General features: G+C 29.4%; 1 pseudogene; it reads left to right on the forward strand.

Annotated features, from left to right (window-relative positions):
* Positions 1–2,300: 2,300 nt before the first annotated feature.
* LOC115966410 lies at positions 2,301–5,861 on the forward strand (annotated as a pseudogene).
* Positions 5,862–15,058: the final 9,197 nt, after the last annotated feature.

Raw genomic sequence — 15,058 nt, forward strand, 5'->3', positions numbered from 1 at the left:
TGGGGCTCAAAGACCCTAAAATGATATAAAAAATTTAAAAAAAAATGTAATAAACCAATTAGCCTAGTGGCTTTAGCCCAAATTGATTAAAATAATAATAATAAAACCCTAAGGCTAACGTCAATCATCACTTTAACCTAATAAATAAAATCATAGAAGACAGAAGAGAAGAGAAGAGAAGAGAAGAGAGTGGCCTACTAGAGAGTAGAAGGTGAGGGTGAGAAGCTAAAAATCTGACGATGACGCCACTATAAGAGAAAACATTGACAACGAAAGAATTTCTTTATATTTTTAAATTCCGCTAACAATGACAAAAATGTTATTTATAATGATCAACCGTACTTTGAGAAATTCATCCAAGATAACCAAAACTTTGGTCTTAAAGAATGAGTGTGTTTGTGTGTTATTTGAAACATTGTTATTTGGTTTGTGTTGTTTATGTGATATATTAGGCATTGAGATTGTTATTTGCTTTAAATTGTTTATGTGAAACATTATGTATACTTTGATTTGTTTAACTTATAACTTGGTATTTGTGAGTTGTAACTTTTGAACTTTGAACTTTGCTTATGTGTTTGTAATTTAACACTTTGCCTTTTATTAGTAGTTTCACTAATTAAGTAATTTGTGTCAAAAATTACTTTTTTCAATTTTTTTTAAAAAAAAAAATATATATATATATATATAGAATTATAATTATGGATATTTTTTGTATATTTTTTAATTGAAAAGTAGGATCTTACAATTCTCGTGCTGATCCTACGATTCGATCCTTGAACCCTCTTATCAATTTATGTAAGATCTCGATCTTGATAACCTTGGTCTCGAGTGTGTGTATATGTATTTAGAGAATTATTTAAGCATCATATTTAATTGTCCTAATTCAAAATATGTTAATAATATTATAATTAAGGCCCGTAACCAAAAATAGTGGTTTAATTATGGCATTTTTTCCCCAGTTCCTTCACCTCGAACATTTCAATTATTTATTTATTTATTAAGTTTTATAATTGTTAGATGTTTTCACACATTCATTGTTATAGATTTTCACAAAATGCAAAACATGACTTTTAGGTTACTAAAAAAATAAAAAAAATAAAAACTAAGGGAAAATCCTAAACGGCAAGTTGTTACAGGTTTTTAATATGAATCCATCACTAAAATTACTTTCTTGCCCACTAGTAACTGCCTGTAACAATTTGTCATTTAAGATTTGTTGTGAAAATATTGTGGACGTAGCATTTACCAAAAATTAATTCAAGAAAATTGAAAGATTGAAAGTTGTAAAGAGGCTCAATTGACAATCTGGTTCTTTTTTCTTCTAAAAAAAATGATAATTTAATATGATTGATGTAATTCTCTTTAAAAAAAAAATGATTGATGTAATGACCATTACTTAAAAAAATATAATTAAAAAAAATAAAAAGATATATATTTAGAGAAAATTTGACGTAATCATGAATTAAAGTCACTTAAAAGCCATTAACTTAATTTTTTTTTTTTGAGAAAGTAAAAATATATTTTTTTAACTACAAAATATTTAATATAGAAGACACATGGCCGTATATTATAAAGATACTACATATTTTTATAAGTTTTATTTTTTATTTTTTGTTTGTTTGTTTAATTAGTGGTTTAGTAACCATTCTCTCCTTTTGGATGTTTTTTATTTTTCCTTTAATTATTGGGTAGCCAAGGGACATATATGACATTTATGGGTCATATGCATAGTAATCAATATCCAGATTTGGATCTTAAGATCCCACATACCTAAAACGTCTTGGATCTCACAAGGATCTCTACTAAAGTGAAATCCATGTGGGATCCCATTTAATACAACCCGATTAACTTATATAACAAATAAATATTCATTTTATTTTAGATTTGTCAAATACCTTTTATATCTAACCTAGATTTGTATGTGTGAGAGAGGAAAAGACTCAAAACATTGAACCAAATGAAATAAAAAGTTAATATTTAATTTGTTCTTATCTCCAATGTGGCACTTGAGAATATTTCAATTCTCTTTGTAAATAGATAGATAGATTATAAATAGATAGACTATAAATAGATGATTATAAATAGATAGATAGATAGAGAGAATGTGTAACAGCTTAAAGACAAACAATTGAACATTTTTAAGTATTGCAAAGGGGACAACCAAAGCTAGCAATATCATTGCACAGCGCAAACTAGCAACCTGCTTCAAGTATTAGTTAGTTATGGCGTCGCCTTGTGTCAGGGGGAGGAGGTGGTCAAAGGTTGTAAAGATGACCTTGTACTTGTGCTTTCTCATACCAATGGTAGCAAATGGAATTGGAAACACTAACACCATCTTCGGTCAGAAACAAAAATTGGATATTCAACGGCAGTTGAAGTGCCTCAACAAGCCTGCTCTTAAATCCATCAAGGTTATTAATTACTTCATATAACATTGTTTTTTATGCTCCATTTGTTTCAAAGTAAAATATTTTTTGGAAATTATTTTACACATTTTACCATGTTTGTTTGGATGTAAAATTCGGTCAACTGTAAAATATTTTATAGTCAAACTGTAAAAAAAAAAACCCCTCCCAAGCATAAAATGTTTTACTCCTAAATAAAGTATAAAACATTTTACGCTTCTCTTTCACACAGCTCCCCCCCCCCCCCCTCTCTACTTTCTATCTCTCTCTGATGAGTAAAACAACCCCTCATCCCTCTCACTCTCAAGTTCTCTCTTCCCACAAACCAAAGCCACCATGCCACTCATCACTCTCAGGTTCATCGACACCACTCATCTCCAACACCACTCATTGCTGACTCAACCTCAACCATCGTCAGCTCCAACCTCCGATTATCAGTTCAACCTTCTTCTATTTTTTTTTTTTTCCCTAATCCAATCATTCAATTCACTATCCTCAATCACCACCTCCACTTCTATTTTATCGATTTGGGTTTTTGGTTGGTTTGTGGGTTATGGTGGGTGGTAGGTAGCTAGGTTTTATGGTTGCAATGGGTGGCTGAGATTTGGGGTGGGTTCTGCATGGCTTTGCACCATGAGTTCTCTTAGATCTTAATTGCTCTTCCTCTTTTTTTTTTTTTTTTTTTAATTGCTGGTAATTTGTTGTGTGTGATTTACGGTTGATAAATTTGATTTTTATATTATTGAATTTGAGAATTGTGTTTAACTTGTTGAGAAGTTTGAGTTAGGGTATGAGAATTTATGGTTTGATTCATGTTGGGTTTTGATTAAAATTTGAGAATTGAGTTTGAGTTGTTCAGAATTTTGAGTTTGGGTATAAGAATTTCTAGTTTGATTCAGGGTTGATTTTTTATTGAAATTTGAGAATTTGAGTTTTTTTGTTGAGAATTTTTGAATTTGACATACGTGTTAAGGGTTAAAAAAAACATGCATCTAACAATTAGATTTTTAAAATATGTAGCAATATTAATTTTTTTAAAGGAAGTTGTTGCCTTAAGCTACAACCAATTTAATTTGTAGCCAAACTTTGTCCTTTTATATATTCCCACCTTCTTTTTCTCTTCTTTTTAGCTCTCTCTCTCTCTCTCTCTCTCTCTTTGTGTGATGAGAAAATGTATATGATACAGAGCCCAGATGGAGATATAATCGACTGCGTACATATCAAAAATCAACCAGTTTTTGATCATCCTTTTTTCAAGAATCATACAATTCAGGTGACTAGTTTAATTAAGCAATTGATCATTTGGAACCGCTAATAATTTGATCCCTATTTTATGTATGTATGGGGTTGGGTTTGCCCACATATGCCTTAGATGAGACCAAGTTTTCACCCAGAAGGGCTTTCATTCGATGATGTCTCTTCAAAGTCCGAGTCCCAAATTACTCAGCTATGGCACTTGAATGGAAGGTGTCCTGAAGAAACTATTCCCATCAGAAGAACTAAAGAAGAAGATTTATTAAGGGCAAGCTCTGTAGCAAATTATGGATGGAACAAATACCCTCAGTTTGATACCACGGACACCAATAAAACTGCTTTCAGTGAGGTACAACTTAATAGGTTTGAACTCAATGATATCTACTACTACTACTACTAAGGACACTCAAGAAGTCGACACTCACAACCTTCATGTTTTTTTGGTTGAGTTTCTAGAATGCAATAGTTTTTGTGACAGGAGATAAGTATTATGGAACTAAGGCAACCATAAACGCTTGGAAACCCCAGATCCAGGAACAAGATGAGTTCAGCACGTCTCAACTCTGGATCCTAGGTGGTAACGCAACTACAGATATGAATAGCATTGTTGCTGGCTGGATGGTATATTTATTATTTAAATTCATCATCACTTTTTTTCTTTTAGGCCCTTGCAAAACATTGAATTACTAATAATTTTCATTTTTACAAAAATTACTTGTGTGTAATAACAGGTCAGCTATAAATTATATGGAGATTACAACTCTTGACTCTTCTATTCTTCCTATACTAATGTACGTGTTTTAATTTTTTACTTCCCCACCATTATTGTTTCTTTTTACTGGTTTTCAAAAAATAGTCTTTTATTCATTCCTGCAGAAAGATATAAATCAAACTGGGGGCTGCAACAGTATATTGTGCTCACCTGGCTTTGTTCAAATCAACAAGGAAATTGCGCTGGGTGGAAGCCTCAACCCTATTTCCGTCTATGCTGGTTCCCAATATGAACTCCACTTCCTTATCTGGAAGGTAGTAAAAAATTTCAATTTAATTACTTTATCAAATACTTCTAATTTTTGGATACATATATATATATATATATATATGATCATATCATATGTACTTTTTCTATTAAAAAAAATCATAGCAACAAATGTTACAGATATGGCTCAAGGCCCAAGCCCTATTATATTCTTCTGGTTTTATTTGTAACAGTTTATGTTTGAAATTCTTATTTCTCGGTTTATTTATTATTACATACAACTTCTTAAATTTAAAGTTTCAAGTTTTTCTATACTCAATTAATTTTAATCTGACTTATTTTTTAAGACCGCAAATTTAAGGCTAGTTGTTCTGCACAAAAAAAGATTCTTTTTTTTTTTTTTCCTCTCTTTCAATAGAAATATATATCAAACCAAAAATATAATGCTTTACCGATAGGTTTTTATTCTCTCGCATATACTTGGTTTTTATTCTCTCACTTATACTTTTTTCACATTTTTTTCACATTTATTTTTATGCTTTAAATATAGATATCTTTTTTTTTTTTTTTTTTTTTTAAATATGTATATTGTCGCATCAATTACTAGGTTTTTATTCTCTCGCATATACTTGGTTTTTATTCTCTCACTTATACTTTTTTCATTCATTTTTTTCACATTTATTTTTATGTTTTAAATATAGATATCTTTTTTTTTTTTTTTTTAAATATGTATATTGTCGCATCAATTACTGGCATTTGTATGCACATAAATAAGTGAAAGAATATTTAACATTCATACCTTCATTTATCATTCAAAATATTACAAAGTGATTTGCATGGCATGTACAACGAGGTAGGACATCAAAGGAAGGGGAGACTGGTGGTTGCAAATTGGGAATAAGTATCTAATGGGATATTGGCCTGCCTCCCGATTTGTATCCCTATCTGAAAGCGCTTCACAGATCCAATGGGGAGGATTGGTACTAAACCAACAAAAAAATGGGCAGCACACCTCCACACAAATGGGCAGCGGTCATTTCCCTGAAGAAGGGTTCAGCAAGGCTAGTTACTTCACAAATCTACAAATTATTGATGGTTCAAACATTCTCAGGTTTCCCAAAAAAAGTTACATTGTCGCTGACAAACCAAATTGCTATAATGTCACAAATTTTATAAACAACTTTTATTATGGTGGTCCTGGTAGAAACCCTAATTGTCCATGATCATTTAGATTATTGCTTCAAATTTAAGGAGAAAAAATGATAAATAAGAAGAGGACACTTATTTTTCTTATTCCCTTCATGTCACACCCAATGTACCAATAAGTCATATGTAATATGAAACTCTTTGATTCAATAAATGAAAATAAAAATTTATTATGTGGAGTAGTAAAATTTTGAAATTTTGAAATTTAATATAGTGGAAGTTAATTGGTCTTAATTCTTATCAGAAGAGATTTAATTGTTTCAATTTTTTAATTCACCATCCGATTATGTTGCAATTATTTATTGCCCCTTTTTGGCTTTAAAAATCTTGATTTATTTATTTAATTTTTTTTTTTTTTTGGATTTTTATCATTGTTTTGACTCATTAATTGGGGCTAGACAAAATGTGGTATCGACTGTCATAGAAAATAGTACAACATAAATAAGCATTAAAAAAAAATATGTATAATAATCATTCAAGTAAAAATCATTTAAAAAAAAAAAAAACTCATAAATAGTAAATTCCTAAGCAAAGGTATTACTATTATTCTTAAATCAAAAGTTAATTTAGTAATGCAAACAAGTTTAGTAATATTCAATATATTGAGAGAGAGGTGATATAGAAGTTTAGAAACTATAAATCATGTAAATCTAATATAAATTTTATAATACTTCATATTAGCTCACAAGAAGCTTGCTTGGTTCGTCGATCATGGTATCAGCCTTAGTAACCTGATCAAACCAAAAGAATGCTAAAGTGCATAAGAAGTCAAGCCATTTTTAATTTAAAGAACATTTGTTTATTAGTTTTAGCCACCTCCCAATACAGGTAGGACCCGTTTGAAACCTTTTTAACGAATGCACAAGAGCAACAGCACTATAAAAACTAGATATCTAAAACACCCAAAATCATTGCTATAGACTCGTATGGAATATAATGTATAATGGCCATAAACAAATTTTTATTCCAATTTGTCCATGAATATATTATGTTTTCATTATATATATATATATATATATATATATAGAGAGAGAGAGAGAGAGAGAGAAGAGAGAGAGAGAGGAGAGGAGAGAGAGAGAGGATATTTTTCTTACAAAAAATTTGAAGGTGGGGGGGGGGGCAGTTAATATTATTATGTTATACTACCAAATAACGTTTTAAAACTGAATAACACATTTTATTCATTTTTAACATATAAGTCATTGCCACTTTCTCTAATCATTTTAACCATTTCAACAATTAAACTGATTGAACCATAAGCATGTTAAAGAGCATGAGAAGTCGAGCCATTTTTAAATTAAAGAATATTTGTTTTTTATTTTTAGCTACTTCCCAATATATGTAAGACCCGTTTGAAACCTCTATAATGAATGCACAAGAGAATTCGCACTACAAAAACCAAACCTATAGTGACGATATCTAGAACACCCAAAATCATTGCTATAGACCCATATGGACTATAATGGCCCTTAAAAAAGCCAAAAATAAATTTTTATTCCAATTTGTCCATGAATATAAATATAAATATATATATATATATATATATATATAAATATATATATATATATATATATATTATGTTTTCATTCTAAAAAAAATAGATATATGTGTGTGGGGTTAGTGGTTTAGGATTTTATCTTACAAAAAATGGGGGGAAAGGTTATTAATATTATTACATTATACCACTAAATAATGTTTACACATTTTATTCATTTTTAACATATAAGCCAAATTTTATATCATATACTATACTAGTCTCATCATACAAGCTTTGCGCGAGTGATGAAGCTTTTTTTTTTTTGGTCTAGTGTCATTATTTTTCTTTTTTTCAATTTTGAATTTTTTTTGAAGATATGGGTCTAGTATCCTATTTATTTTTTTTCTTTTTCTTTTTCTTTTTTTGGTCTATTGTCATAATTTTCCATTGATCTCAATTTTAGAAATTTTTAAATTTTGGATAAGTTTTTTTTTTTTGGTTTTTGAAAGCATGGATTAGTCAGAGAGTGTCTTATTTTATAGGTTTTTTAAGTAGAGTTGGAGATATATTTTTACCTGGTTGTCCCCAAGTTTTTTCCTTGTTAAATGTAGAGTCTAGGAGTATTTTTGAACCATATAAAAGTCTAGTCCAAAGAGAGGAATCCTCCTAGAGATAGTATAGATAATAAAAGTTGGGTTTAGAAGTTGTAGCTGCAACAAGTGGTTGCACCAAATTGCAGAAATATTTTTAGTCTCTTTATAGTAATATATATATATATATATATATATATATTTGTTCTTATCTTCTTCTCCTATAATTTCTAAGTTGATAAAAATCTTAATTTGTTTACAATCCAAATTCCTCATCTAATTCTTTTATTATTAATTTATTTTTACTTAATTTATATTACTACACAGTCATAAGTAAAAAAAAAAAAAAAAAAAAAAAAAAAAAAAAAAACAAACAGCAACGTTATTGGTTCGTATTCCATAAAAAAATGAAAGATAGCAAGTTATTTGTTCAAAAATGTTTTTGGATAAAGTAAAAAATTGTTTTTAGATAAAGTAAAAAAAAAAAATTGTAAATAATGTAATAAACATTTGAGTTTAAAGTAAACACCTTCTCTTCCTTCTCATAAAGATAAAAAGTATCAACTTCTATATCAATGTTTCCTTTTTTTCCATAAAAAAATGTTTTCTTTTTTCTTTTTATTCATACGACTTTTTTTTGTTCCACTTTTTTATGGAATTTATGAGATAGCAACAAGCACAATGATTAGAAATCTTAATTCCAATAGGATTTAAATTCTATATCAAATAAAACTCGACCTCTATATATATATATATATATATATATCCTTTTTGGAGTGAAGTTTACTCTAATATATGAATGCCTAAATCTCATGACAACACAAGTATGCATTCTTTCTTCATTATTATTTTTTCATTTTGTTTAAGCTATTTTTCTTTAACTTCAAAAAAAATTAATAAAAACTTCTCACATACATTCTTAAATTCAAAGTAATTTGCTAATTTTTAACTACTATGTGCTAACTTCTAACTACCAAAACCCACAATTGAAACACCACCGCGCACCCTTGGTGCGTTGGTCATTCAACAAGTATAAGTGTTTATGAGGTGTGGTGGGCAAGGTTCGAGATTCAAGTTCCAGTAGGGAGTTTTACACATGTGATAGTTATTCAACAAGTATAAGTGTTTGTGAGATGTGGCGGACAAGGGTCGAGATTCAAGTTTCCAAGAGGAAGTTTCACATATATATACACTTAGATTAGGCTAGAGTAGAATTTCTATCTTGTATTAAAAAATAAAAATAAAAAAACCACAATTGAAATACTAATTCGTATGAGATACCACTTCCAAAGACTAATACATTTGCTATTAGAGGTAAGACTTAGCCTAATAGGGGTAAGACAACACTCCCTTTTTTTCTGTAATAAATTTTGAATTCAAATTTTTTGTCATGCATATAAACACACTTGTAGCATGATTTTTACTTTCAATTATATATTAATAATTCATTTAGCTTTTTTTTTAAAACAAAATTATTAGTTCTATGAGTTTATACTCAAAACCCATGCAATGCATGGGACTTAAACTTGAAGTGTGTGTGTGTATCCTCTTTTGTTTTTAATTTTTTTGGTTGGGTGAAACTCACTCAAGTTTCAATGTCTCTCCCATGCTTTCAAGAACAAAAATTAAATTCTCATGTGTGTCTCTTTACTTTAAATTTTAAAATGTTTAGTAATTTAGATTATTCATAATTATTGAATTGAGGTTTCCACCTAATCATGATTTCAATTATTATTTTGGGTAGTTTTTTATTATTAAATTCAAGATTTTTACATTTAAATATACATGATTAATTGAGTCTTAAAGTTGAACGTATTATTCAAAATCCTTTTATCATTAAAGTTTGTTTGTTTTTTTCTTTTAGAATCCTTTTATCTTTAAAGTTCAATGTATTATTCAAAATCATTTTATATACGCATTTTGTGATATCTTAGTCTAACACAATATGCATTCATTATATAACTTAAAAGTAAAATATTTTTATTATTTAATTTTAAGCAAATTAATAAAAAAATTATTTGCATATGAATTTTGACTAAGCCATGCATCGCATGGGCATAATGCTAGTCTATTTAATATATTTAGTTTCAACAACAAACTCGTGTTTTTCATATAATTTTAAAACATAAACTTGAAATTTAAATATTTTATACAACACATATGAGATAATTATAGATATCTAATTATCCTAGAGTTTTTATTTATTTGTTTATTTTTCATTTCATTTTATTTCCTCACTTTTCTTTTCCCAAACTTTTCTTAAGCAAGTAGTGTGAAAGAACAAATATGCAGATTGAAAGTTCAAAAACGTGTACAAAGACACCTTTGAACGTTTAGACCCCCAAATTACAACTTAATCAATTCAAGCAATATGTCAAACAACTAGTGTGCGGAAACTTAACATATGCTATCATACGAAATTGATTAAATACTATCTAAGCCATAACAGATTAAAATCCACAGCAGATAAATAAAAGGCAAAGATAGAGAGGAAGGAAGATGCAAACACAAAGACAACACGCGATGTGTTATCGAAGAGGAAACCGAAGCCCTCGGCGAAAAACCTCTCCGCCGCCCTCCAAGCGGTAATCAATCCACTAGAAAATATAGTTGGGATACAAGGACAGCAATAGACTCTCCAAGCCTAATCTACCCAGTGCACCTAAGCCCTCCAAGCTTCTTGCTCCAACGAGGTTGCGCCAAACCTTTTTCTTTTCTAGCTTTCCGGATTCCGCTACTAGACCGTAGTATCAACCAATGTAGATTGGCTCCTTCTTAACTGCTTCCCAGAAATCCAAACAGCAGTCTCACAATGATGATGATGGTGAGAACCTGGTTTGTTATAATGCCTCTCAAGGATTTAACAATGGAGAGGAAGAGAGTTGAGGAATTTGAAGAGTCTCTAAGGTATATATTGTGTGTGAATCAATCTAGTTTTTCTTTAGGGTTTCTCTCTCAAAATTCTCTCTGGAAGCTCTCTTTCAATCGTGGGTAATAGGGGTATTTATACTGGAGTGGAGAGGAATGTGAAACGTCAGGTTTTTACAAAACAGGGGTGGCTCGCGGCTTGACCTCGCGGCTTGACTAAGTCGCGAGATCCAGTCGCGAGATAACCGTATGGCCAGTTGTCCTGTAGTGCTCCAGCTAGCATGACTGTTCATCTTCCAGCATGCTTGGCACGTGTGTGCTTCTGGCGGCTTGCAGCCGCGAGACACCCGCGAGTCCCAGCCGCGACTCTCTGTTTTCTTGCACACTCTTGAGCAAACTTCACTCTATCTCACTCTCTACCCTTACATCAATCCTACCTAAATACAGGGTTACTAAATGCTGAATTACAAGCAAATTTGGCACGGAATAAAGCCAATTAGATGGTTGAATAAATTCAACCTTACACGGAATAAAGCCAATTATAGATATCTAATTATCCTAGAGTTTTTATTTATTTGTTTATTTTTCATTTCATTTTATTTCCTCACTTTTCTTTTCCCAAACTTTTCTTGAGCAAGTAGCGTGAAAGAACAAATATGCAGATAATGCCCAATAGGTACTAGGCTACTAGCTGCTGGTATTGAGTCAATGATGGACAACTGTAAACAAGGATAAATGATTAAAATAAAGAAAATTTAGATAATCTTTCAAAGTGATTCGGATTAAGGAAATTATGACCAACTACTCATTTGTTTTTGAGATATTTGACCAAGTGTTTGCTTCGAGCTGAAAATTCTTTGATTATTTAGCGGAGAAGCTGCGTTGATTTGAACATTTTTGCCACAATCTTCATGCTACCTCACGTTTGAGAAAGTAAAACAATTGTTTCTTTCTTTCTCTAGAAGTACATCTTTTTTTGAGGAAAACAATTGTTTGTTTCTCTAGAAGTACATGAAAATTGAAATTCTAACTAAAAACGCCAAGGGTAAAATATTTGTATACCACAGGAAACTTGGGGAACAATATGATATTGAATCTCCAAAAACAAAAAACAATATGATATTTTTCACATAAAGAACAATATGAAATTGGATGCAGGATCTAGAAATTAACCATAGAACAATAAAGTGAAAATAAACAATTTTTAAATAAAAAAAAATGTTGTCTTTACTATTTATAATAGCTCGGGTTCGATTAAGGAAAAAGTTTTTTTTTTTTTTTTGGTATTTTTATTTAACAAATAAGTCAATAGGTTTACTTAATACATTTTGGAGCATAAGGCAATAAATTTTTATGAATTATTTAATATTTAAATATTATTATAAAATAATCTATTCAACTTATTATTTAAAAACCATTCTTCTTGGTTTTTAAGAGAAAATTGCTAATATATTTTTGTATTTAGGTTTATTAATATCTCTTTTACAAGTTGTTAGGAAATTTGATTGCCAATAATTATTTTTATTTGACACAATCATAACCATTTTTTTCTTTTGTGAAATAATTTAGAGTTTTAATTTTGTTGAATATCTATTAGCTCAATATTTTTGAACCTTCTTAAAGATGAGAAAAGAATGCAAAACCCACATATATTTTATTCTTTTGAAAAAAAAAATTATCATTCTACAATTTTTGCATTTTTTAAAAACAATTTTGAGATATTTTGTTTCTTTAATGGGGCCTTAAAACCTTCTTTAACAAATTGGGACAAGTGGGGGCCTAAGTTACCTAGGCCTTGAAGCGGTAGTGTGAGTTAAGTCCAAGCCTAAGTTTTGACTCAACTATTAATTGAGTCAAATTCAAATATATTAATGTGAAAACTCAACTTTTTAAGAGAACTTTATTTAATGTATTGTATTTTACATAAATAGGTTCAATTTTCCAAAACCACCCTCTCTAATTTAAATTTGGGAAATGCTAATAGATGCCCTTAGAGTAATGGTTAACAATCCATTTAAAGAAAGTTTTTATGGGAAAAGAAAAAAAAAGTAATTAATGTTTTGACAACTTTTTCTATTTCCCATAAAAGTTTTGTCAAAACTTTTCTAAAATAGAAATACTAACGAGTGCCCTAAGGGCACTTGTTAATAATCCATTTAAAAAAAGTTTTTATGAGAAATGAAAAAAAAATAATTAATATTTTGACAGTTTTTTTTATTTCCTAAAAAAGTTGTATCAAAACTTTCTTAAAATAGATTATTAACAAGTGCCCTATGGGCACTCGTTAGCATGACCCTTTCTAAAATGGATTGTTAACCATTGCCTTAAAGGCAGCCATTAGCATGACCCTTTAAATTTTATTGAAAGATGGATGTTGAATTTTTAATAAAGTAAATGGTATGTTAAGAAAGTTATATTGACTTTTCAAAGAGGGCTTTATTTTGGGACATCTCAAAATAAAATAGAGGCCTAACATTCTATAATAATAATAATAAAAAAGAATAAATAAAAGTCTAACAATTTAGGTGGGAGAGAATATGTATATATGTATAAAAGTATACTTATATTACATGGACTTTATACTGGGTTTTATAAGTTTGTAAATAAATTAATAAAATGTCAAATTAGTGTTTATAATTTATTGAGAATATAAATAGTCAATTTTATAGTAAAAATTATATATAATTTGTAACAACACAAGAATTTTTTATTATTTTTTATTTTTTGAAGCTATAACAAATACAAGGTTGGTTAATCTAATTTTTACATATTCATAAGTGAAAATCGTATTATCTAATTCATTTAAATAATATGATTTCAACTATAATTTTGTTATTGATTATTAGCATAGATTTGTAAATGGCTAAAAATTTTAGTCATGATATTTGTTATATATAAGAGAAAAAAAATAAGTTAATTAAGTAGTTCATTAACATGCTCGAGCTTCTGTAGTTTAAACTAAGTAAGGAAGCCACACTGGTCTCCTCCTATTTATCATTTTTAATTTATCAAAAAGACATGCATTTGTTCACCAAAAAATGAATAAAGCTTAACATATAATCTTTTAGTGATGGGCTTGAACTCTACTTATATTTCAAGTAAAATAAATAAAATTATGAGCTTTTAATACTAGGTTTGGCTTGGCTTTAGCTTGTTTACATGCAAACAGTAGTTTGTAAAACTTCCCACTTAAAATAAAATAAAATTATAAAAATTTAAATAAAAAAAAAGTGAGAGAATTTATTAATTAAGAAGGTCGAATCAACTGTGGTTTTTCCGTACATGCCTTAAATTTTTTTTTTTTTTAATTCATAAAAGAGATTAAAATGTTAAGCTTGCATACTAGTGAAACGAGAATGAAAACTTGGCTTTGGCTAGGAGAGCCAATTAACTTTTAAAGTTGATTCATTCAACAATATAGACTTTAAATTGGTCAAGCCAACCTTGCTATTAATAGCTCCATTGGGTTCTGGATTATCTTAAGGTCAGTCTCTTCTTGGTTTGACTCCGTTACACGAGAAAAGAGAAACTTTCAGTTTGACCTATTTAAAGAGAGATTATTTAAAGAGAGATTTGCTGCAAGTGGAAGGACAGTGGTTTCAAAAAGCTTTTTGTTGATTTCCTGATTATAAAATATTTTTAGGTAAAAATATTATGATTGCAAAGAAAATATTTTCAAGTGTTTAGTTATATTCTTAAAAATGCATTGAAAAACATTTTCAAGTGTTTGGCTAGTATGGAAAGAAATTCATCTTAACACAAAATTTAAACTTTCAAGAGGTTGCCGAGGGTGGTTTGTGATTGCCGAGGTGATGGTTGCAATAGTTTAGGAGAGAGAGAGAGAGAGAGAGAGGTTTCTGGTGCCAATGGTCGCAGTAGAGGCGTCAATAATTGTAGTGGTGGCACTGGTGGTCATGACTAATTTATGGTAGTGATGGGTGGGATAGGTAGGAGGTGAAAAAGAGAGGAATTGGGATATTTTTCAAACTTGTTTTTACAGAGAAAAATTAATAATAATAATAATAATAAAAAATTAAAAAAAATAAGTAAAATTTCTTATTAATTTACGTCTTAAAGGGAGTTATATGACGGTCAACTTGAAAAAAATTTCAAATTGACCATTATTTTCAGTCAAACCAAACACCCAAAAATAGAGAAAATATTTTCAGCCAAAACACAAAGCCTTAACACAAACAAAGAATTAAAAGGGGTCTTCACCATTTCTGTAAGGTTGACTGTTATTTTTAGTCGGACCAAACACCCGAAAATGGAGAAAAAA

This window comes from Quercus lobata, chromosome 11 (assembly GCF_001633185.2).
Source record: "Quercus lobata isolate SW786 chromosome 11, ValleyOak3.0 Primary Assembly, whole genome shotgun sequence".
In the NCBI taxonomy this organism is placed as follows: Eukaryota; Viridiplantae; Streptophyta; class Magnoliopsida; order Fagales; family Fagaceae; genus Quercus; species Quercus lobata.